Genomic DNA, 27,498 nt, shown 5'->3' with positions numbered 1-27,498 from the left:
ACTTCTAATTTCTGTAGTTTTCCAACATGGCGTACGTTATATGTTCATTTTTAAAACTGATACTTTCATACAAGATCTATTTGTTAAAGTGATATCGATGTATGAAGAAAGATTTTTCAATTGCCTTTCGGCATGCCACATACAAGGATATATTAGACACTCTAAGATAGTTGTATAGATTTCTTTTCTTAAATCGATATTGGCAACACCAATAGAGACCCCATTGATGTATTCAGAATGTTACAAAGTTACATTCTTAAACCGTAAAAAGTAAATAAATACTGCTTTTTGCTATATTCTAAAGTGTTTGCTTTCTTCAGATCTGTTATAATTACTTAAAACGAGTAGTCTGAGGCCCTGCCATCGCAATATCAGAAAAAAAGTAACGAAACTCAACGGGAAATTTGATCAGATTTATAGAACATGTGTTGCAACGTTATAAAATCATATATTAATGGAATATTGGAAATTTTATATATTTCTTACATATTTCCTAGCAGTATAATCATTGGTAAGCCCTTATTTATTTATTTATTTATTTATTTATATATTTATTTATTATTATTATTATTATTATACAAAAGCGTTTGAAATTTTTTAACGTTTAACGTTACTTGCTATCATTTCCACTATTGTCGAATACGGTTTATTTGCTGAATACCTGTAACGTTTTAAAGCTGGTTTTGCAGCTACAGCATATTTCCAAGTGAAACATCGATGCTAATCCTAAACAGGCGTACTGTGCGTAAATCGAGTAAAAAATAACCAGCATTTATTTCACAATTAATTCGCCAGAAATATTTAAAACGTATATTCAACTTAGATCTTGCGTAAACCAGTTAGATGCCTCACATTAAAACAATTCTACATCAAAAGCGCGATATCGAACCCACAGCAGTAAGGTCGCAAGCAACGTTGAAGTCAGCGACCTTAACCACAGAGCAAAGGTAGGTCCATTCTGGTTACATCTGTAGAGGGATTCTACTCTAATTCTATTTTATTAACAATATTAACTTTAAACTAATCTTCCATATGAAAGTATAAAAAGAAAAGCACTATGCAAAACAAATTCGACGCAAAATTGCATTTAGCCTTAAACATGTGGTCTATTTGGTAGCATTGTCTAATAGTTTACAATATAATGAAGTATATAATTACTAAATAAATATTTGTAAAGTTTAAATTAAATTAAAATGTAAGCTGTTAATGACCTAAGCCATAAATTAGATGTAGTACCAGAGATCAATCAACCACACAAATGATAATCCTACCTTGTATTCATCTATACAAGGAAACATGAACTAATTGAATGCTTTAAAACTTGGCGATAAGTCATTTCATTTAAATGTCAGTTTTCAAGGTAAATACTGAAGAGCTTTTATTTTTCGTTTTTATATATATATTGTGCTATGGTGCACATAACATTATGTCTAAATTTCATCTTAAATTGTGGCTCTTCTCGTATATTTATTTTATTAGACTTTAAAACATACTCAGATATCTAGAAATCCGCATGTATTTGACACGTACAGTCAGACATGTTCTTCCCGCATCAAATATAATTGGGGATTGAATATTTATAGATGACATTATAGATAGGACTTCTACAAGGAAAAACGAAGTTTCATAAAAGCTTAAACAACATGGTTCAAAATGATAAATGAGCCGCACCATGAGAAAACCAACATAGTGGCTTTGCGACCAGCATGGATCCAGACCAGACTGCGCATCCATGCTGTTCGCTTTCAAAGCCTATTGCAATTAGAGAAACCGTTAGCGAACAGCATGGATCCTGACCAGACTGCGCGGATGCGCAGGCTGGTCTGTATCCATGCTGGTCGCAAAGCCACTATGTTGGTTTTCCCATGGCACGGCTCAAATGCAAGACTTAAGTATTATCTACTCAGTCTTAAATGTTACATGTAAGAACTCAACGTTATTTTTTTAAATCATGTTTCATAATTTAGAATTAAAAGTACTATCTCTACATTAATACACGTTTGATTATCAAGTATTTTTGTAATCTATTTTATCAGTGTTTTTTCTGTTCATTAGCCAAAGGCAAGTTCTTGTCGATGTTTGCTAATAAAATGTTGTTGTTGTTGTTGTTTGTTGTTGTAAAACACATAGAAATATAAATCTAACATAACAAAATTCATAAATTAATATCATATAAATCTGCTTTTAATGAATTCTATTTTCCATTTTATTTCTAGATCTTTTGTATTTATTTCTCTTTCTATATACATAGGGAATTATTTCTCTTTCTATACACATAGGGAACTCAATGAATAAATCTATTTTACTTTTTATTCTAATATTTTATTTGTGTTCCTTTACGTCATTTGATACTGTCATGGTACGTGGAAGTTTCGAAACATTTGACAAAAATCTGAGATGTGCTTCTTTCATGCTACGATGCAGAAAATATGTTCTATTCAACAAACCCTCTAGACGGGCATTTTCGATATTTCTTCAAAGTAGCGCGGAGCCTATATAATCGCAGTCAATGTCTTCGTTTCTACAGAATGCATGCTCGTGTCTACAGAAGTAAAAGGGTCGTCTTATGTACTAATAGTGTCTGTTAATTCTGACAGAATTAGCGGCATTATTCTTTCAATTGTGCTTGGATGAAATACTTCTATATAACGCTGTAGTGCTAGTGTTGTGATTATAATTTCTTTTTTATATTAAATGTTATGCTTAGATATTTCGATTGTGAAAATATTTGTGAATTCTAATGTGTTCCACAAAGTTAAAAACAAATTATCATGGGTTATATATAGTGTTTAACAGATGACATGACTATAATTATAAATAATGTTCGTATCAATTGATCTTACTAGTATATTGTTAGATATTCTTTTCTTGTGCGTAAACTTAACAATTCAGTACGAAAAATTAATATTTACTTTCACAAAAGACAAGCAAATATTATTCCCATAAGTGTTGAATGATCTATTATACCTAGAACGGAAATACATTGCTAAATATCGAACTACATGTACTACAATTGAACAAGTTATGTATAAATACTGAAATTTGAGAAAGTAAAATAAGGACTCTACTTGATTTAAATCTTTAAACGTCATTACAAAATAAATGCTTGCGAAACGAGTGTTTAAAAAATCTAATGATCCGACAATTTACCGAAAAGACATGAATTAATCAAGTGACATGCAGAAACAAATAAAATCTTTGAAATAATTACGAAAAATAAAAGGAGATATGTGTTAATCAATCTAATAATTAGATAGTTTACATAAATTATGTAATTATTCAAAATAAATGTAGAAACATATAAAAGCTCTAATACTCTTGAAAACAATAGGAGAAATCTATATTCTGAGATAGGAAACTGGAGGACACTACACTGTATGCTGTAGTTTGGAGTATGTAGACAGATTTCTGCACTAGGAAGTAGACTAATAAAATAGAGAGGTATCAGGAAAAGAGGTAAATAACTTATTGATTGATTCTAGTTCTTGTAGCATGCTTAATTTATTTGGTATTTACTAAGTTTAATGTTAAAGCTTTGTACTAACTGAGTAAAACTTTACATTATTGTAGATCATATCAGTGCGAGAGGTTGGAGTAATCTCATACGATCTGTTGTTGCCTCATACCTTCTTAAAGGAATAGCATTGTATTCTAGCGACACAAGTTTTCGAAGATTTTAGCGGTGCTGAAAAACTCGGTATTAGGGTGTAAGATTTGTAGTTTTCCACAATTTTATTTTACTCTTTTGCCGTAAAATGCATCAACATCAACAGTAATTACATTGATGCAGTGCAGATATTTAGTTGATTTTGATTTTGTATGAAAGTCATAGAGGATATATTACGACTGTTCTTTCATTTTGAATTTATTAAAGGAGATGAATAAAGTAATAAAATGCGAGGCTCTGTTGAGCATTTTATCAGTTTAATATATTCAATGCGGAAAGAAACCAATGTAATATTCTTTTTATCACATATAAGCTTTTCCTGCTGAAAGCCAGTCAGATTCTACATATGTCTCTTTTAGTTTAAACGACATCAACGTTAAGCTTCATTCTAATATGGCTACCAATGATTACATTATCACAACGAATATATCTTGACGTGATATTTAGCGCCATGTACTCATCGAGAAATAATTAACGCTTTGAAATTTGATCAAATATTTTACTTAAGGAGGTAGGTTACCTTGTTACCAGGGTAAATTCAAATTAGTTGGAACCGCAGTGATTTTTTGTATTTCGTGTAATTTAATGTTTTAACTGATACAATCTCAGTTCCGTTTATCTCTATCCCTTCAAGTGCAATTTTTATCCAGGTTTGAAGTACATGACCCTCTTAAGGTATTTTATATAGAAAGAAGAAGGAAAATACGGATATTTAACACTTTTCAGTGTATTTTGGTTTCAATGTTATCCGTAGAAGTCTGCATAATTAATAGTTTTACTAGTATGCGCATTAGCTTTCTAATAAAAGCTTAAAATGTATATGTCGCGGGGCTCGTGTTTCCATGGTAACGCATTTTCTCTCATTTTTCAACAATTATGTATGAAAACGGGTTTTTCGACGGCTTCAGTGCCATTCTGTTATTGACCAACATGGCATATTTGAGTAATATGATTAGCAAAAGAACAAGAACTTTACATGGTACTATGTTTTTCTTAAATTTTAGAGTAACCATGGCAACAGAGATGTTTAAAATAGCTTATATGTTGCTTTTTATCGTAATTTCTTATAAAAAATATATTATATAAAATTATCTTTCTTGTTAATGTAGCTTTAAAACATCTTATTTCTAACGTTAGTAATATTTTCGTATGAATAGCAGTTAATTTAACAAATTTCACAGCTTAAAATACTTACAGCAGTGCCCGTCGTCTGACATTTTTATTGAAAAATCGTTCTGCATGCTGCTATTATTCTCATGGATATTGTTGAAATGAAAATAAAAAGCCGAAGCTGTGTTCCTTAAATAGACCAGTGTCAACGCTTTTGAATTTTACAATTAGACATATAGGTCACGGGCTTCGTTTCCATGGTAACATCAATTTAATTCAAGACACCATAATTTTATACTGAAATTTGAACAAATTTAGAGCTTAGTTTTAGTAATTAAGTAACAAATTATCAACGGAAACTTGGAAATAGGTATAACAAATCAAACTGTCCATTTTTTATTTGTAAATGACCGTAATAAGTTACCTTTCAGCCAACTATATTCCCAATCACATCAGTTACCATCGTCCATTTTCTTACATTCCGCATAACATTTCAATATAATTACATAAAAGAAGCAAAATATTGATCATTTTTCAGAGCAAAAGACTAATAAAAAGTATTTCAGCAAATAATGGCTGTTTAAAAACAGTTCAAATAAAGTAAAAGCACAGAATAACGTACTTTCAAAATAAAAGCTATTAATTTTGCGCGGTAACTGACACGTAACGTCATGACGTCAATGGCGTCATTTTAAGGCAACAATGTTTTGAAGCGTTTCTGCGGCAATCCATTCATTACGTCTGCATTATTAAACCATTAAACATAAGATCGGAGGCAGGTTCAAGATTTATTTCCAGAAGAATGGATATACAAACACATTTAGTTTGTCGTAAACTTCGTCGTAAATCGTCACGTTAGCTTCCGGTTGGACATGCGCACTTACATAAATTAAGGTAACCTACCTCCTTAAAACTCTCTTGATTAATTTAAACACACACGAAGTTGGTTATCAGCTTTGCAGAATAATTCACCATTATTCATTTATAATGGAAGTATTTCGCAAGACGTATTACCATTTCCGGTCCTAGCGTGTATAAACAAAGGAGCGTGACGACCTATCATTTGGTGCCATACATGCGCCAAGAAACAATTCTGTCATATTTCATATAGTTTTTACAATAAAAATAATTTATAGCAAAACCGTGTTTGAACACTTTTTATATACTCGGGCGGTTATACGTCGTTGGAAATAATTTGCCGAGGGCTGTGCCCTCGTGAAATTATCACGCCCGACGTATAACAACCCATTGTGTATAGTCTTAAAACACGGTTTTGCTATACATTATTTCTTAATTACACTAGTGTTATACCCGATTTAAGAAATTTCTCTATTTCACTCCCACGATGTCAAACATATGATAAAGAATAAAGTTAAATACTTTGCTCCTTATAGTGAGAATAAGAAAACGTATTGTTCGGGGAATCACATAACGTTAAATTACATATAATTAGATTAAACCGGAACACTCAGCGTTGTTGTGTACTGTACTTTATTAATGTCATTATTCCTTCTCTTGAGAAGGAATATTATAGTTCAATAAGTCACACTTGACTGAGCTACTGATACCGAAAGCTGTTGTCATTACAAGCTGGCCAATAAAACTCCATGACCTTAGAAATAACCTCTGACGTTAGACTATTCTTTCCTAATTGAGGCGAATGTCTGACTTAACGCGTTCCGTGGATTACATATCACTAAACCCGAGGATGTTATTTCCTCCATTCTTGAGGAACATAACATACATTCAGTCGACCAGATAGACATATATCAGCAAATTTAAATGTAAACATCTAAATTTTATCGTTACCTTGAAATGCATAGTTAATATATGAAAACAATCCCCATTGCGACCCTCTAATTATACGCAACAAATTCACGCATCGAATCGTAATTGATTAACCGGGTCAATGTCTTATTGCCGTATTTACTCTACTGAAAGTGGTAACAGATTTAATTTGTTGGTGGATTTAACAATTTATGTTAAATAACTAGGGAAATACTTAATTGAAATTTTTGGCAGTATAAAACAGACATTGCAACCAAAATTTTACAAGATGATTATTTTATATTTATATAGATATGCCCTAGAAGGAACTTTTGCTATGCTTTAACTTGTGTAGTCATTGTAATAAACGGACGTACATTTCCAATGATATGTTTAAACACCTTTCGATAAGAAATAGTACTGCTAAGAAAGTCATTTGTTTAATATATTTTTTCTATTGTTTACATAAGACAGTATGTAAGATAACACTCAATAACCGGAGAAGCTGTAAATGCTCCTTTGTTTAGACAAAGCCTCGTTTATCCTTGAGCCGGATATTTTAATCAACACATATGAGAAACATTCTTATGAATGATAGGTATTTGCATGCCAAAGAGCTCCCACGATTTATTCCATTATGTTACAGAAATGCAAAATATTATTCATGAAGCAGTCAATATTTGACACGCGTTCAACAGTTTCTTTTATCAAGACACGTAAAGCAGTATCTTATAATACGAATTTCAATTTTCATGTTTAATTTGAATTTACCGCTATGACGTACAAAGATTGATAAATGGGCGATGCATTATCTCTGAATAAAACTGATATTAGATTTTAAAATTGCGTTGGAAGACTTTATGTATTTTTTTATTGAAGTGCATAGAAATACTTCTCAGCATAAAGCTTCATTTTAAAACATATTTTTCACCGTTCATTAACAAAATATCATGTGTATCACAGTTGAAACTCGGTAAAACTCAAATTGCCAGGGACGGTGCGTCTTACTCCGGGTAAACCGAAATCCGACTTAATTTGTTCGTTTTATCCTAGTGTGCTTGTTTTGTGTGAAGTGCGTGTGTGTGTTGGTCGTTTGTACGTCAGCGTGCTGTGTTAAGGTTTGGGGAGGCAACATTGTTTGGAAAGTGACTTTCCCTGTTGGATATTTATTCTTGTTTTTAAAACATTTACTTTGTGTACGTGTTTATTAATGTGTTGCCATAGTATCATTAGTGTTCATGTAAACATGGCATATATATTTTCTGCACATTTTGATGATACATAGCAATTTGAAATGTATTTTTACATAGGTTTTATTTATTTAATATTTGCAATGCATTATCACGTCTTCATATTAGGAATGCTTGTTTAAATCGACACGTGGGACATAAATACATAAGAATTTGACAGAGGAAATTCAAAATTTACTTCAACCATTGTAGCTGAATGTCGATTTTGACCTAAACATAGTGAAAATACATACTATAAAAAGAATTTTTTGACGGGACTTATTCCAAACAGCCAGTATTTCGAGATAAATGAGTTCGAGATACGTAATGTGAAATGAGTTTGTTTGACATTCATACCTTTTTTCTTTATCTACATGACAATTTTCTACATTCACACGGCAGTTTACAACTACAACAATTTATATTGCCTGGAATGCTTATTTGGCCTGGAAGGTTGCCATTGTCTTTCAATATATTTAACTCTCTTTATATTCAGTTATCCTTAACCTTGTTCAAATAAAGCTTTAGAATGGGTTGATAAAGTGCTTTTTAAACCACCGTCCGTTTTGTAAACATGACTGAATACAAGTACTTGTGGTCGGACGCTAAGAGCTTGTGCTATTGCCTAACGTTATCAAGGTTCTCCAATGAAACCGTACAACATCTGTATTATCTGCGAAAACGCATCACAATGACAGTGCTCATGTCAAGTGATTGCTTTATCAAACGACTGCTCCACAAAAACCTCCGACAGCGTATAATAACTCCATTATTGTTAACTAATAAGTAGGACAAAATCCCGACCATGTACAAGTTTAAATAATTACAGATAATTGTTAGCTTTCTTAAATTACATTCGTATTTTTCTTTATGAACGCGGAGATTAATTCAGTTAAATAAAATAATTGTATATCGTTTTAAAAAAATTGAATGGATATCAAAGGGGTTAAGTTATTTTAGTATCTGTATGACCTTGAGGTGTTTTTAACTTTCATTCAATTAAAACAAATCCATTCATAACACTTAACGGTGTTGATCAGGTGCACCAGTCTCTACCATTTCCTATTCTTGCTCTCTGTTTATCTATTGAAATATCAAATCGTACAAACACAAAATAAATTCTTCCATGATATAACAAAAAATATGTAGGCCAGGGATTATTTTGCAATTACCTGCAATTTGTGCATTTGCGAGTTGGGATTCTTGTTTCAAGATGTATCTCTACAGAAATATAGACACAAATGGCATGCTCGGATCCAGCCAATTTTCTCCGGGGGAGGCGGGGGGGGGGGGGGGGGTTCCGACTGAACTCTTAATATGACAAACATGTGTCTTTATACACTTATTTATTTGATGTGATTTTTGTGGATGTTAGCCGTTTACGAGTACAGGGTTATCCAAAAGTTAATGTTGAACAGGCTGAAATAGAAAAGTAGCTGACCAGCTAGGAGGGGCGGGTGTCCATGGGCACAATCCCCCCCCCCCCGCTCCCCCACAGGAAAACTTTGAAACTCAACGCTTCATTTCCTGCATTCTGGGGCATTTTAGGAGCATTTAAGAACAACTTTTCCACTGCAATTTTATATACAATATACCCCTTATTTTCACGTTTTGATGAGCTCACCTGTTAAATTTGGGGAAAATAATAAAATTAAGTTTTCTTAAATGTAAAATTATTTGTTTCTTTGAGATAATTAACATAAATATGAATTATGTCGATTTCGTATGTAGCAGCAGTCACAAACACTTTGAATGCGGTCCTAATGTTGCATTTTCGAAAAACATTTTCTTTCCTTCTTCTCTTCTTTTCGTTTTTTAGGATTTTCCAGCGGGGGGCCCCCACCCCCAACCCCCTGGATCCGCGCATGAATGGCATTGAAAAAATCTTAAAATTACAAACCAGAAAAAAACATACATTTTTAACATTTGTTTCTGTAAGTTGTTGTAAGCATGTAGTTTTCACTTCTTTTCTTTCTAATCTTATCTAAGTGCGGATGACCAGATCTTACAAAATTATACTTATTTCATTAATGCGCAGTGCAATATTTTTACCGTGGAGGAACATAAAAATGTGTCAAATTCTGGGTTACAGTTATCTGACAGGGAATGATATATTGCCTCCTGAGGAGGCAACTATGTCAGATTATAACTTATTTCTTCGGTTCTTCCTCCATTTCTATGAGGCTCAAAGTGTTTCAATGCCTTTTGTATTTTATCAACAGCTTCATTTCATCTAACCCGATTGCATTATAACATTTTTATTCCTAAGGGACTTCTTTTCTGGTTGATAAATGTCTTTCTTGTTTCTCAATTTAGACCTAGTACGGCTTTGTTAAAGTTGTGTTGGTATCATGTACTAGCTTTTTCCTTTGAACATTTTTTCATTCTGTATTAAAAAAAGGCCCTTTGTTTCCTTTGTAGTGGTCTTAATTCGGATCAAACGAACACGACTGAAAGTAGTCGATTACAAAAATTTATATTTTCTGCAAGTTATGTTGTTCTTTAAATGCTCAATATGGGTTCTGATAAACACTGACGGGAATAATTACCAAAGAAAACATGAAACTCGTTGATGTATTTAAGAACCAACTTTAATACATTGTTACATTAATATATTAATAAAAATTACTGAAGATGTTTTCGATTTAAAAATACCAATAAAATCTATGGAAGCACATAATGCAACCAAGCAAAAAATGCAGATTCAGTTTGTCTGAGTCTGTTCATAATAGATAATGAATAATGGAACACCCCTCAAGCCCCTAACACCGGCTTAAGCGGAATCATATTCAATTCTTGCATAAAAACTACTTTTTTTTACTTGATCCGCCCATGTATTAACGGGAGAAAAATCGTGTGCAAACAAGGCAATTCACGCGCTGTTAATACATGATTTTTATTTTTGAAATGCTTCGTCAGGGATGTATATATGTATTTCTACGCAGATTGACATCTGGTATCTGCGTCTTGATTCTTCCATAATATTCTCCCCTTGTAGCACAAAAGGTGCAATCTAACCCTTAGTATGTTTTGCTGTATCAGTTACCAAAACCAAACGCACTACCCCCAAAAATGTACGTACTCGCTCCACCCTTGCTTACACACCCATTTAGAAGTCGGAGTCGATTCATTTTTTATTGATGACCGTGAATGTATAAGAACTGCGTGTAACTTGCGCAATTGTTTGTTTTTAAGAATCATTTTAATTATTTTTGTAAGTATCAGTCGGATTGTTTTTATCTAATTTCGCGAAGAATTTAGATAAAACATTTGAAAGCTTGTCACTACGTTCGTACTCATCCGTACTCTAAATGTGTTCGTACTCAAAATAATTCGAATGTAATGTTATTACTTTTGAAATTGCGTTCCTGTTTACCAAATTTGTAAGTGATATGTAAAAATATGGGTAATTTTATATTTGTAATAATGACAGATTAAAACAATTGGTTAAAACCCTTCATTACATGCTTTTGGAAGTGTTGTTGATTTCTGGGCCCTGGTTATGGATATTTAAAACATATTTACCGTTTCCAAGAACAACAGAATGGTAATTAAAAATGTACCGGAATCGTAAAGTCATCACATAAGAAAACAATGCATTTAGTCGTCGTGTAATGTTTTTATGCAGGAAAAGCGACAATACACGTTTGTTGTTAATACACAAAAAACGTGTATTATCCCTACAAAAACATTAAAAGGACTCTATGTTTTTTATACATGTAGTTTTATATTTCCTCTTTTTACCGTCAACTTAAATAAATTGAAGTAAGATTTTACATAACAAAGATTTTTACGTATATGGCATGTCACACATATGGTAGCATATTTCTGTTAACCACATTTCCATTTATACAACTGCTGGAAATTAAGTCCCCATCGTAACTGGCAATGAATCAATCTGTATGACTGTCTTTTTTCCTCTAGTACGGCTATGCGAACAGAATGCTTAAAATTATCTTTTTTTAGCTAACTGGCTATCACGAAAACTTTCACAATAGCCGGTTATGTTATAGCAGTAGTAGAGGCACTAACAGTCAGTTTTGTTCTGTTAAGATAATTGCTGGTATAACACGGAACTTTTCTACTTTCCTGGTAATAAGTGGATATGTGACATTTTTAGACAAATTAGTGAAGGTGAGATCGGCAGAAATATGCCACCATACCGTGCACATATCATTTTGATTTTCAAATTTGTCAGAAACTGTTTTAAAAGAATATTTTGTTCGGCATAATGATTTCTTTTCGTTCCGTTACCCTTTTGAATGATTTCTTTTCGTTCCGTTACCTGATTTCTTTTCGTTCCGTCACCCTTTTGTTTAACCGCCTAAATTGGTGCAAAATCTGACATCAATCTATAACATGAAACCTCCCTGTGAAGATTATACTTTGTTTTCTTTCGTAGAGGAAAGAAATATATAGATTCAAAAATCGACTCGGGTCTTTACCTGCCTGTATATTTATATCATTTGTAACCAGAGTATACAAGATTTGCTACAAATGTTCAACTTGCAGATTATTCAAAGAAACAATAGTGCACTGTAATAAATTTCTTTGAAAGTTAAGAAAATATTGAAACAGGATATGTAAACCTGAAATACTTTTCAAGTTCTCTTTCTTTCATCTCATCTTATATTTTCTCAAGTAGTCAAAAGTTAGGAAATGTAAGACCCTGTGTCAATACATAAACATTTCTGTTATTTATAATTAAATATTAACTTATTGTTATTAACAATCATCAGATACTATTTCTGAATGAATGTTCTACATATCAAATAAAGACTGCAAGTTCGTATTACCTCTAACGAATGTCTGAGAGCTTTCTGTAGATAAACTTGAATCACATGAAAAAAGAGGCGGTTTCCAACAATTCATCATAGCACTATTGTAGACAGATAGAGTAGCAGCTCCTCGTCAAGATTAATTGAATACAAACATATGTTATTTTCTCTCTATTTTATCTCAGTAAACGAACTTACTGTGTTGTCCTATGCTAGTTGAATGTTATTCACCATAATGTTTTACTGTATTCTTTTATCACTTGAGAAGGAAAGGCTGTCACCTGTGCACTACCTTATTTATTTTTCACCAGGTTTAGATGCCCCCATTTTTGTGGCGAATGTTCATAGAAGTTTGTATTTGATAGAACTGTAAAAGTCTGTTGCAATTGCACGGTGAAAATAATGGAATAAGAGTGTGCAGTAATAGCTAAATGAATTACTGCATGTATTTAAAAGGTTAGTCTTTTGTATTTTTTCAGTGGCTATAGGTTATAACACACTAAATAGTTGTTGTTCTTTATTCTATATAAAACTGACCTATTTCCAATGACCGCAGCACACATCAGGACCCATTTTAAATTTCTGTAAACTACATTTTCTTGAAGAATATTGCCAGTACTAACTAAAAATCAAAAGAAAAGTGGGGGTCATGTTTGATGCAAGAAAAATAATTTCAGTCAAACACACAAACTGCAAAATCAGCTAAAAAATGAGACCCCAAATTATACTAGTGGTGTATGATCTACGTTTCCATGAAAAATTTTGTAATGTTGTTATTTCATTATGAAAATGCTACCTACATGTCAAGCATAAATCTGTCATGTGATTTTAGCAAAAAAATTGCAAAGAAAATAAGGAAAATGAGGACGTTTTGTATCCGCCATTATGCCATTACCATTTTATTTTCGCGCCATTTTTCTTTTTAGTGTCTGTGCCTATATAGTAGCATGACCTCGAAGAAATACAGTCGACAGCTGTGTTTTTTATTCGGTGTGGTGTTCTGCATATATTTAACTGTATTTAAAAACCAGTGCAATGGCATTACAGCAGCTTAAGTAAAAAAATGTATTAGAACATCCTATGGAAGCATAGAATGTAACCAGTCGAAATAATAGCAGACACGATTTGATCTGAGTCATGAGAGGTTGTGGAAAGTGCGACACCCCTTACACTTCTAGCACCGGCTTAAGCAAAATTCTATAACACAGATATAGAACGGACTCCATGACTTCAAAGGACCAGAAAACACAACAAGACTGAATATTTGTTTTCTATGGCTTATATGTATTTTATGTAGCAAAGTATCTTTAATTAGGCTACTGGAATTGTTACCATGACTTCACTGAATATATGTAAAGAAGACAAAGCTATGCGAGTGTTGTTCATTTCTTTGGGAACTGAATGCTAGTAAATTCATGCTTCGAATGTGAAACGTCCGACTTGTTCCTCTACCAGATATTGGCCATAACATTCTCGTTTACAATATACAGTAGTAATGCTCTTTCGACCTTTCTACAATCATATAATATTTCGAAAGAGTGGTTCATAAGAAAAAAATGCATGTAGTAACACCCTTCAATATTTTAGGATGTCAAATATTTTTTCTTAAATTTTGAAATTACTATTAAAGTTTGACAGTTCAATTCAGCGCGAAAAAAAAAGCATTGAAGATTTGATTGAAAGAAGAGCATAAACGTTTCATTTTCATTGTCTATACGACACACTTTATCTGCCAGGCACAATGGAATGCAAATACATTGCAGCCACTTTGGTTTCCGTTTGTTGCACAATTTTTAGTATAGATAAGGCATATGTTTGTAGATAAACATTTATGACATCCTTGTTAATATGCTATGGTGATAATTTCGTCTTTCCACAAATTATATAAACAAAATATTTTACTTGATGTTTAAGCTCTTATCTTTTAGAAATAATAATTCATAAAAGTGTTCTCGTATAAGTGAACATGGTCTTGTCTGTTAATCATTGTGTCTGTTCTTCAACTTTGTGTGGTTCTAATTAATACATTAGTTTAACGTGGTTATGATGAAGTTTCTTTCAAGTATACTTTGATAATGCATTTCAAATATAAGGCTTAAGCAGAGCAGTGTTGTGTGTTATTGGGTGTATTTAGGTTGTTTAAGTTTGTTTACATTGGCCATGTTCACTTCTTTCTGTTGTTGTATGGACAGAAATATTGTCGCTGCTCTTTTTTTTGCTTTTCCTATCTGAATATTGTTTTGTTTTTGGTCATTTAAGAAATAATAAGTTCCCAAGTGTGGTTTATCGTAGAATAACCCGTGTTTTGAGTTCTCATGCGTAAGAATATATCACGAAGGCCGTAGGCCTGAGTGATATATTGTTTCGCATGAAAACGAAAAACAAGGGTTATTCTATGATAAATCACACTTGGGAACTTGTTATTTTGATTCTAACACGACATACTAGTATCAACAGTGTTAGAAGAAATAGTAGCTACTTTTTACGACCATGCTACGCACCTGGATCGAATGACGTCATTGTACGCGAGTGGTTTATTGCAGAATAACCCGAGACAGATTTTGCTCTAAATGTATGTAGGTTATTCGCCGGTCGTGTTAGAATTCTTTATAACTGTATTTCGATTTTTCATTATCTCTTTTCTAAAATATGTTGAACCGATTGAAATCGAACCGCGCCAGAGCAGAAAAACGAACATCGAGCACAAAGGTGTTAGATCTAGTAAAGATTCACGTTATAATATTTCAAGAAACTTGTCTTTCTGAATTTCTACAGTTCAGATTGCACTTACAAGAGTGTTTCTTGCTTGCACCATTATATCCTCCCTAACATCCGTCACAGTGCATGTTGTTGTTTTGTTCTCTTTTTTTTTTTTTCTTCTTTTTTTTGCATGCTACATGAAATGGTAAACCTATCTAGTTCCTGAGACGGGACGTAAAAGCAAATGATGTGTTGTTAAAAGTTCTTATAAATAGCATTGAAGTTCTCACTGACAAAGTTGTCTGGTGCTGTAATCGTATATCATTATTTGGATCTAAATGGTCGGCACTATCAATAAATGTTCATGGAATACTAGTATTCTTTTACTGGCATTGTCTGCTTGAAATTTTAACCATGAAATGTTTGTATTTAGACATTTTAGAACTCTGATATTTTTTTCATTTTTAATTAGTTTGTAAATCGGATATCGAGGAAGTCATATTTACTCGAGATAATACAAAACTAAGAATAATTAAGGAATAAAATTAAGCTGCTGTAATGCCGTTCTTGGAATCACAGGAGCCTACTTAAGATGTCAAGAAGCAAAGATAAAGAGAAAAAATAAAGACAAATATCAAACAGGGAATACCACTTACCAAAACCGCAGCCTCCCCTCAACGAACTCACAGCACGCAGACGTGCACACCCACACTCGCACACAAAACGAACATACGAGGACAAAACGAACAAACAAAGGAACACAGTGGGGCGCCGTCTTGGAACGGTCAGTGGCAAAAACACTACTGGGGAGCTTAAACCGGTTTATGGTGCCTAAACCTAACCTCACTCTTACCCCCACAATGTTCCAAAGACAATCAATCTGACTGAAGTACTTGATCTTCTAAACGAAGATCTGAGAACGACCCATTCACATACGTCTTCTGTATATTTTGGATTTCCAGTATTACTATTTTTATTTTAACAAATGAGACGACTTGTTAGAATGTCAAAGAGTAAGAAAAATGTGCAGTTATTCCAGGGCTCTAACCCGGGACCCCTCGATTACTAAGCAAGTGACCTACCGACTGAGCTAACCGGCTATCTGACACGTTCCGACATAAGAATTGTAAATAAAAAAAAGTCAAGGCTACAGGTAGATTTTCTACATTTTGTAAGTTAAGCTCTGACTGGCTAGCGAAAGGGTCGTCAGAACGAGGCTATGAATAGGTCGTTCTCAGATCCTATGCGTAGCGTAATAGGAGATGTACTTTAGTCAGATTGCGGGACAATGTAATTAAACGTAATCCCCTCCAGGTGAATTTCTAACACACGTAATGGAAACAAAAAGGCATGGCATGTAAAACACAAAAATGCTTGTGTATAAATATATAAAAAGCAAACATTAAGAATCAAAATCGTATGTACTCCAAAGCCAAGTACCAAAAACGCAGCCTTCTCGAACCGAAACCGCATACCGACAGACTTCTCTTACCGCAGCCGCTTAGCGGTTGACTCCTCAAATCGAAACGGCTTAGCGGTAGCCTCCTGGAACCAAACCCGCTAAGCTGTATCCTCCTCGAATCAAAACCGCTTAGCACCGCAACCGCTTAGCGGTGGGCTTGTCGAACCCAAACAGCTTAGCGGTAACATTTCAAATAGTGTATAAACTGAAGTATTCGTTGTTTATTGTTACAACTATCGCACAAGAACGTCTCTAAGAAGATCCTTTGGGAATATAGAACGCAGCCGCCAGGCAACAACCAAGCAAAATAATAGCCGAGTCGGTTTAATTTCGTCAATGAAATGAGTCCTTCATGTCCCGTAGTATCGGCTGGAGCAAAACTCTATTATAGAAGTAATTGAATGAACTCAGTGATTCGAAAGTACTAGAAGCGGAACTTTCACACGGAGCCCATATACGGCTATGAGGGGTGGGCTTGTTTTTTTAGTATTTAAGCCACACTGCATACAGATAAGACAGTGTTGATACATAGTTTTGTTGGGGGAAAACTGACTTCATCCGGATAAATTTCAGATGTAGCTTATTATCAAGAAAGTAAATCAAATATGAAATATATACATGTAATAAAATTCATAAAATGAGGAATGAAATAAAATATGCATGTACTCTAACGTTTTTTAAAGGGTTGGAATGTATTAAATTACTTGAATTACGTAGTGTAAGTGCAAATATATCGTGTATGATAGCAGGTATGTTTTCTTTATCGTCATCATCCATATAAAAAATATCTTAAATGCATGAATAAAAGTTTTGAAACGAAGGATTTTCAGATGCTGTTTCTTGTTAAAAAAAGACGTTATTTAAACGATAGAAAGTATAAAATAGCATTATTTACTACAAGGTCTTAAGTAAATCTGGTTCATAATTCCAAAGGTTTAGTCAAGTTGCTCCGGACTTTAACGTTAAAATTTAATAATTTTCACTCATCAGAGATGCTCATCTGGCAAGTCTGTCTGTATCTCTACCTTGATAAATGCAATAAATATAGTTAATGTTTCTTTATGTTGAACCACAGCTGAATCATGTTTGCAAATTGACTAAGAATTCATGCAGTTGCATTTCAGTTATCGCTTTGTCTTCGTTAGGCGGTGTTATCGTAATGTTTATGTTTACGTCGATTTCTTTTGACTAATTAAAGTCAGGTTTTGTCTTACTTTTTACTACTTTACTGTGTGTTCATTTAAACCTGTCTTATGCGTACGGATTATCTCTTTGTAATTGACTTATGTTTTATGAACGCTGTCTCTTATCTATAAACAGGTTCCAAGTTATTGTCTATGTCTCCTACATGCCGCATCCTTTTCATTCTATACGTTTTGATGTTGGAATATGAACAAAGCGAACTATAGGATTTCTTTGAATGGAAAAAATCACATACTTGTTATAAATACTGAGTCACGTCAGACATGCTTAGATCATTATGGAAATAGTTTTGTTATGTAACTTTTTTCTATTTTATTAATAGGCCAATCATCAAATTAAACGATTACTTTATTATATAAAACTATAACATTCTGAGCAAAACTGTAGTTTGAACATCGTGTGCAGTATGTTTATTTAGTTTTGTTTTGTTCCTCATTCAATGTATGACCGGTTAAATCACTTCTTATCGGTGGTCACACTGTTGCTTCTATCTACATTCACGTACTTTGTGCTACAGTGTTTACATGGTATCAAACTGAACATATTCTTTGATAACATGTATATACCGGTATACAACTATTATTCGAGGTTCAAAGTTCTATATTGTAACTAAAGTATACAGTACGAAAGTATTAATATACCACTTTTAAGACAAAAAACTATGTTGTGTCACAGCTTTAATGTACGTGTTTTGCTTAATGTAAGTAACTTGAGTTTTTTTGTGTAGTTTTACCTACCAATAAATCTACGAAGTGTCGTTATGGCGTGACTGTGTTCCAGGAATGTGGATTCATTGTATACCCTTATGATTTTTGTCATTTGGTTTATTAAAAATGGAAGGTTTTGTAATGTTTTGATTAATGTTTTCGATACTAGTTCTATTCATTGTTGCATTTTTGTGAAAATTTCTAGTGTGAAACTAAGTAATTGGTAGTGTGTATAAGGAAGTTTTTTTTTCCATTTTTGTTGACTGATTCTCGTACATGTACTTGCAACAATTCGCAGGATGGATGATATATCGTACACTGTAATATAATATTTATAATACAATCATTTAACAGGATATGTTCCAGAAATAACGTTCTTTCTCGTTTTATCTCATATTTTCACAAGCTGCCAAATTATAAAATTAAAGATATTCTGTCAGATAATAAACATATCGTTTAAATTGATTAAAAGATTTAACCTATTTATACAGCCAGATACTCCTTTTGAACGGATGTTTTATATATTAGATAGAAGTTTAATCAAGCTTTCACTCTTTTAAACATCCATCAGAAGGTAAAATAATTCATATCTGCACATTGCGCTAGATTACACAATATCTAGATGAAACTGCCTTAAATGAATAATTTGGAGGCAGCCAGTTTACAATGTTAAATAATTCTAAATCGAGTTTTTATATCATTGAAGGTTCCATGTGCATCGCCGTATGAAATAAAATCTGTAAAAAGATAATACATCTGCGGATGTCTCTAAATTACATCCTTGTACTTATAACATGTGTAACTGATGAGTTCTGCTCAACCCGAGGCTAGAGGGCGAGAACGGTAGCTTGCACTACCACTACCGTCCTCGAGAAAAATCAATCAAACCGAGCCTGCAACATTTTCGTTTATGTCTTGTTGGACGACCTGTGGTTTTCCACTTTTTTATTTTATAACCTATTGGAGTTATTAACGTTTTTAAGTTGCGCACTTCATAAAATGCGTCACGATAAGACTTAAATACAATTTTGAGGAAGCTGTGGTCCTTTGGTAAATCAATATTTGTTGCAATATTTCTCCTCATTGTAAAATTTTGAAGTTCCTTAGACCATATAACTATTTCTTAGTAGTGTTTATTGCAAATTATTCTATCTGTTCTACAAATGCCTAATTACTACGGTGAATATAAACCCCTCCTTTTCAGCAAGAAAACGCCAGTGCTGTTTTAATTTAGAAGTACTGTTTTTGTGACCGTCTGATGCAGAAAAGCTTTTCCCAGCATATAAGGTAAGCTTTTTCTCGTACATATCCGTAACGTTTTCTCATTTCGTGCTAAGACATAAGATTGTACACGGTTCTTTACCCTTTTTTTATGACAGAAATTTCTCCATTTTCTAAAGCCTATGTTATTGCAAGTCTCGTGCATATTGAATATTGCTTTTCCATTTGCATCCATTGGTGATCGTAAAGTATTACGCATTGTGCAATTTTTTACTATTTTTATTATCATCTGTCGTTTAGATGCACTTATTTGCGAAGATTTTCTCATTTTGTATAAATATTGCAGTCACTAGTACACATTATCTTTCCTACTCATCGTTTCTTTAGAAGTAACTTAATGACTTCTTTGGCACTTTGTGGATAATCGTTTTGTCTGTGTATGTATATTGCAGCTATATCCTGTAATTACAGAGAAACAAAATATTCTTACAAAATAAGACCCCAGCCTTAAACAAAGACGGACTTCAGATGAATTTGCAGTTATCATTTGCATTTCCAAACAATTATGAATTGAATATATTTATTCGATCTTATTACGTTTTTATCATAAGTCCATGTTGGGAAAACGGGACATATTATATTTTGGCGGACAGGGGGGTGGATGAAATCAGTGTCTGCTCTATAAATGATGTTGTTGTTTTTACAACTGGACAAAGTGTGTATCTCTTTATAAGCTAGTTCAAGTTCGGTAACCATCTTGTTCAGACAAAAGATAATAGGTGAGGGTAGATTTCTCGGAAGCACAGAGCACCACAAACACAGCCTCAGAGCCACGCATTTGCGAAGTAGGCCCACAACGAAAAGAATCTGTAACGGAAAAATATTATGTAAATTTAGACTATATATAGATATTTGTTTAAGTCAAGCGGCCGTGGCCGAGTGGTAAAACTCGCTTACTTCGAATTATTTGCTCCTCACCGCTATTGGTTCGAAACCTCGCTTAGGACGTAGAAATCTTTTATATGAGGAATTCTAACAAAATGTTGGTGAATCTACCAAAGTACCCTCCCATGCCTGAAACAATGATCGAAGAAGCACATTGGGTTTTCGCCACTCTTAAAAGCTGATGTGTCAGGTATTGTTTGGCGTGTTCCTAAATCCTAAAAAATACAACGAATGAATCAATCACAGTTGCGATATTGGTTTTCGACCAATAACGAGTATTTTTTTCTCGAACCACACTAAATAGAAAAACACTAAACAATGAATCCCTATAAAATCTATATTAAATTCAATAACAAGTATGTCAAGAGTAATGTCCCTTGAATTAGTCCAAATTCATAGTGTATGTTTGATAACTAGAGTACTATTTCTTTAATCTCAACCATTGTTTCAGTCTAAAATGTATGTCAAATATCGTAACTAGCCAATTCGTACCTTTAAAGTCTTTGAACTTTCAATTAGTCAAAATTGCGAAAATCGTCAGGACTCACCAGCGAGGAATTTTTTAGCTATATCAAATTTATAAAAAAAACTGTATCTCTATAGAATATTGGTCCAGTTCGACTAGCAGCTTGTTCGACATTTCGAGACTACCTGTTCTTGAAATGGTCAAAATTGTGAAAATTAGTATTGTCCAGTCAGTTTAATGAGAAGATAAGTTTTACAACTAAATTAAACTTATGAGGGGTGTTGCACATTCCATTATCTCTCGTGAAGATATCCTATTAAACTGAGTCTGCTTTCATTTGTATATTGCTTGTTTGCATTCAATGCTTCTATAGGATCTTACTATAGAATTTTCTTTCATATTGAAGATGTTTTACTATATCACTGTATCAATAATCGGCGAAATCAGAACAATATTATAGTTATGGTCCCTGAATAAGTCAGACTTGTAAAACCTGACAGTGTTCACACTATAACATTTAAAATTGTAACTGGAACTTTTAAAATTTCTTCTTCTAATATTTTGACTTTAGGTAATTGGTTTTACATACAGTACAGTCTTACTTTGACAAATTATAATTAATTCCCTTTAATTTCTGGATTGTTCCTTATATCAAATGAATTTGCTTCTGTGATTCTTTCTGCATGATGGACGTACGTTGTAATAGTTTCTATTTGAGTAGGGAAAGATAAGATGTTTAACCTTTTCCCGCTATTTGGTAAGGTGTATTATCTTCCTCTGTTTCTAGACAACGTGATCTATTCTTCTCTGATACTGATCAATAGTGTTACTATGCAACATGATTTATTTTTTCTCTGGTATAAGGCAATGCGATTTATTCTTTTCACTTATAAGTTATCCCACATATTATGTACTATGTTTCTTTCTTTTTAGTCTTTAGATTTGTTGTTTTCTGCTTGCTCAAGTATTATTTAATTACTATATCCTGTCATTTTCAGGCTAAACTTTAAGGTGCTTTTCCTCAGCCAGTTATTATATAAGATGTTTTGGTTCTTGTCTTGGTGATTATGCATCATTCAATTTGCCATTCCCGTTTTAGTTATTTTGTGAAAGGCTCATTTGTCAGTAATCATATAGTGTAGTATCTCTGTGTATCTATGTCGTTAATAAGATGCCTCCACATTGCATTTCAGTTGTAGGTTCTAATGGTGTCATTCATTTATGGCTTTTTTTCCTCAGTGATGCCAAACTAGGTCAGTGATGTATAAACATTTCGAATCAACAGATGTAAGGTTACTTAATAGGAACAGTAATAAAGTATGCTGATTTTCGGTAGATATGTACTGTTGTAGTTAATTGGATTTTCGGGTAAGGGATTGAAAACCTAGCAGATAGTATATCTTACGATGGCGGCATTTAATAGTGTAACTATTGTAAAACTTTTATTACAATATATTTTTCGAAAGAGGTCATTGTCTTCTATCTCTACATTTCTTTCGTAAAAGATTTTCAATCTAATTTTGTACTTTATATCATGGTATCTGGCTTCGCCATCGTGATCTCGCACGAAGTGTATGGCAAAGTGCAAAAGCGATGGGAACTACAAAACATCATTCGCTTCGCAATAATGGCCTTATTCTTCGCACTGAATTCATCAATTGCTCTAGCGATACATAAAGCGTGATCACTCTCGTCGATCTTGCTCTTCGCTTTCGTGATCTCACGCATCGTGTATTGATACAGCAATTGATTCACGAAATTGCGAATCTCAAGTGCGAAGTACAAAACAACGATGGCGAAGCGTGAGATCACGATGTCGAAACTGGAAAATAATTTCGTGCTTCGCCATCGTGCTCTAGTGCTTCACCATCGTAATGTCGTGTGTCGCGCACGGCCAATATAAGAGAGGAGGCCATTGCCATAAGGGAACACCGTAGTTGTTAGCTGGAAACCTGTTATCGTGGCCTTGTAACAAATCGCTTTGAATTACATAATTGTTAAAATATGCAATTTATCTAGACAAAATACTTCAATGTGCAGCAATGCTTTATGAAATACGCTTTGCTGCTGCGTGCTCTGAATGGGTACTTTCCTTTTGGATTTTTCTCCTTGTTTTAGATTGTTGAGTTTAAAGCAGCAATAAATCGTATACTTGTAATATAAACGACGTCAATGAGTCGACCGTATTGTCCACGTGGAATACAACACTAGTTCTACCAGTATGTGAGAACATTTGTTTGTAAAGTCTGCTAAGGTTTAAAATTGTAGTCCATTGTGGCTAAAAGAATCACATTAATGAAGGAACCAAGTCCGTGGAAAACGCATTATGGTATAGACAAAGGAATCATCTTGAAAACCCTTTGTTAAATGCTCTGACATTTGATATCAAGACCACTTCTGCCCATATTAAGCATTACTTTTGTCATTAAGTCGATATTGAACATTGAGATTGACAAAACATTTGAAGAACATTTGCCTTGATGATTTTGTACCGTTGTTTTGAATAGAAGAATCTTCAATATGCGACATCCTGGAACATTATATTACTGAATAATCGTAATAAAATCGTAATCGATGATGGACATTTGCATGATTAAAAGTAGTATGGACATGGATTCTGTCCAATAAGCTCCCCAATAATTTTCTTGCCTCCACAAACGTCTGACAATTGTACGTTGTCATTTACGTGCATTTGGGAACTGTGTAATTTACACAAAATATAATTGCTGCTGCAGAAAATTAAATTTTATATTAAAATACATTCAAATATTCAATAAATCTGATTTCAAAGTTACATTTATATATTTGATTAACAGAAAAAATATGTACAAAAAAGGAGAGACACACACATCAGACATAAACATGTTTGCTTGAGTAATTATAAGAGTTCAAATATTTGATAAGTAGAAGTAAAATAAAATTTAAGTTTACCAAAGTCATCTTTACATACAAGTATCTGATCAAATTCGATATATGCTACTCCAATCCCCTAAGTATAAAATAAAACCTTTCAAAAACCATGGACTTTGATGGTAACATAATCTGTACTTTTTCTTTGCTGTGCATTGCCAAGGCATGAGCTAATCTTAAACACAGATAAATTTGGTTGTCATACGCGCCACTATATCACGGGCTGTAAACACTGGCTCCCACTCTTTATGACTCCTCCTCTTGGCCAAAAAATACACATAGACAGTAGTTAAGTAATCCGAAATCCAACAAATCACGTACATTTAAAATTATTAGACATTCTTTTCAATAACATTGACTTTGAAATATCTGACTTGTGTAAATTGGGGCGAAATACCTAGGCATATGTCCACTTCCGGTTCAGTACGGTCCTATTTCACAACTTTCAAAAATTCTCACATCAAGAAATGCCTTCGCTCTGCAGATCGACCTGCATACAAAAGAAGTTCTGAGTGGAATAGCATTGCCCCTTTTTTTGAAATAAGGACTTAAATTTGTTACAGAAAGTAAAAAATAAACTCACCCTCTGTCTTTGTTTACATTTCTCGTGTAGTTCCGGTCATTAGCGCCGCCTCGGAAGTATCACTGGCTCTTTTATCAACTCGCCTCCATAAAGAGTGTTAGCCAGTGTTTACAGCCCGTGTATATGTAATAAATCATATGGAAACTGCTAGTGGTAAAAACCTGAAAACGCTTTTGAAGAATAAAATCACTGGTGAAGCAATGACTGCAGTGAAAAGAAAACAAGTAAACTAAAGTGAAGAAACATCATATAATTATATGATATTGATGGAAGTATATGTTATTTTACTAGAAATAGCATGGTTGGCTCTCAAGACTGTCAAACATCAGAGATTAACTATTCAGTATTTAAGACGCTTTCAGAAGCGTTCCTGAGTACTTTAACCATACAAACAATTGACGTGACTCTGTGAAGTGTCCCTCCTGAGCACTTTGGCCATATAACATGCTTCAACTTCACAGAAGTCCGTTGTTCTATAGCAGTTGTTAATGATTTATGAAGATATATTGTTAAAAGATAAACATATCGAGTTTTGGAGACGAGAAGTAAAAGAATCTGAGGATGATAATAGTCCCAATAAATCACACTGATCGTTTTCGTGAGTGTTTTTCTTTTGCAATAAAATGTCATAAATCTATTCTTAATGTTCTATTTCCATGTATTATTTATAAACATTCACATATATGTTATGTATTTTTTCTACACGTAGGATTTCCTGATTGAACACATTAATTTCTTTACTATCAAATTAATCTTTTTTTTTTAAAAATCTTTACCTGCAGTACAGTGCCACTTATTATTCAAAGGGTTGTTCGCTGAAAATTCGCTGACTGACTAGCGAACAGTGCAGACCATTAACAGCCTGCATGGTGCAGGCTGCTCTTGGTCTGCACTGGCCGCGAAGGCAGAATCACTTGCCGCCAGCAGGCTAATGTTTAAGTTTATATTTGCCCATCATGAATATTTGACAGGTTCATTCACTGATTTGAATATTAAAACAATGCGCTTGTTAACAAAAAAGGCCTTCTTATTCTATTTTCGTATGGCACCATTTACACTTCTGTTTATATGCGAGTTTTGTATTTTGTCATGCACAGTAAATGGCCGCAGTATATACTATTGTATGTTAGACTCTGTCTGCAATTCAAGTTCTTAACAGACCCAATACATATAAGAATTATTTATGAATAACGGTAATTTGCAAACAGTCAAGATTTTAGCGCGATTTTCTTGTACAATTTATGACATCAGTAGTTGTATTTATAACATTCAGTGTCTCTTTCGGATCAGTCCGTGGCGACTCTACAGATAATTGTCCAACTAGTTACACTTGACGCCATATTTGATATGGCCGATGTCTATATTGCTACACCGCAATACTTCTATCAGTTGTATAGCTAGCTAAAAACTTTACGTCAAATTTGATATGATTACTGTCTATATTGTTGACAGGATGATTAAAATAATCTTTCGTAATGATTTAATTTACACGTGTAAGCAGTCCGGTTTGTCACTTCGCTTTCAGCAGATTCATATCTTAATTGAAATCAATAAAAAATATTCTAAAGTGGGTAACACATTTTTAAGAGAAGTTGCCTACTTGTATACACAATCTGTAAGGTAGCTGTATTTTATGCATGTTTATCAATATTTTTGAACAGAAACGTAATCTTTTTATATTTTTGAACATCTGTGACTTTAAAATGTTTTAACGTTTGCTCTCTGCAGACTTCAAGCTTTTCTATCACCTTCTGAGGTACATTTTATTTGTCTTCCATCGGATTAAAAAAGAGAGCTCTTTCATGGTGTGTTTTACTTAAAACCATGTAAATTGTTTGCTGATGAAAAGCGAAGTGTGAGAGCTCACGTGTACATTATTCAGCTCATTTTTCATCGTCCGAAATAAACAGTGAAAACCTAGACAGAATCCAGTGAAAGAAAATGAAAAAGAATGAACTGTCCTATCGTCTGAATCTATTATATATTCATTCGAAGTTGTCTGGTATTACCAATTTTTGATTAAAGTTTTGTAAAGAAGATGAGTGATCACGGTAAATGGGAAGGGGTTATCAATTTTTTCTGTATTTCCTAGACATTATTCTGTTCAGCATGATTGAAACATTGTTGCTTATTTTTGATATAACAGACTAACCAGCATAAATGTGTCAAATCTGAATTACTCTAGTGACAGTACAGAAAAAATGTGTTGTATTGAACATCAGTAAAAGGCAGTGCCGTCCATCTGAATATGCTTTCCTGAAAACATTTTCTGACTGACTGATAAGGACTTAAAATCCGTATTGGATCACAACTATAGTTAGTGTTGCAAAAATTTGGTAGTCAGAATAAAATATGATGGTCGTATAGTTAGTGCCTTGTGGTCTATAGTATATAATAATTATCATATTTAAAATAATGTCTAGGAATATGCAAAAATCCATTAGGGACGGTCACCACCAAAGAATCAGCCCACTACGAACCTCTACAGCAGTGTATGTATGTATGTATGTATGTATGTAAGTGTGTGTGTGTGTGTGTGTGTGTGTGTGTGCGTGTGCGTGTGCGTGTGCGTGTGCGTGTGCGTGTGTGAAGCCAAACAAAGAGACAACGTAAACTAAACGAACAAATATTTATATATGAACAGTGCCGCACCGCTATGGAACTGTCGTGGCAAAAATCCCTTACGAGTTTACACCGCACAAAATTTCACTCCTAATTCTATCATTTTCGAAAGTTAATAAAAATTTCAC

The 27,498-nt window shown here is 33.5% G+C and overlaps 1 protein-coding gene across 3 annotated transcripts in view; it reads left to right on the top strand.

Annotated features, from left to right (window-relative positions):
• Positions 1 to 2,550: 2,550 nt before the first annotated feature.
• LOC123531523 (secretin receptor-like) overlaps positions 2,551 to 27,498 on the top strand; it is a 103,854-nt gene continuing 78,906 nt past the window's right edge. For 2 of the 3 annotated variants that reach the window (XM_045312572.2, XM_045312573.2), the window contains exons 1-2: positions 2,551 to 3,456; positions 19,828 to 19,910. The gene's annotated coding sequence lies outside the window, so the exon portion shown is untranslated. The remainder of the gene's footprint in view (positions 3,457 to 19,827; positions 19,911 to 27,498) is intronic. The other variant, XM_045312576.2, reaches the window with a different exon arrangement.

This window comes from Mercenaria mercenaria, chromosome 11 (assembly GCF_021730395.1).
Source record: "Mercenaria mercenaria strain notata chromosome 11, MADL_Memer_1, whole genome shotgun sequence".
Taxonomy (NCBI): domain Eukaryota; kingdom Metazoa; phylum Mollusca; class Bivalvia; order Venerida; family Veneridae; genus Mercenaria; species Mercenaria mercenaria.
The sequence above is the reverse complement of the archived record's forward strand: the minus strand, read 5'-3'. Positions and strand labels throughout refer to the sequence as shown.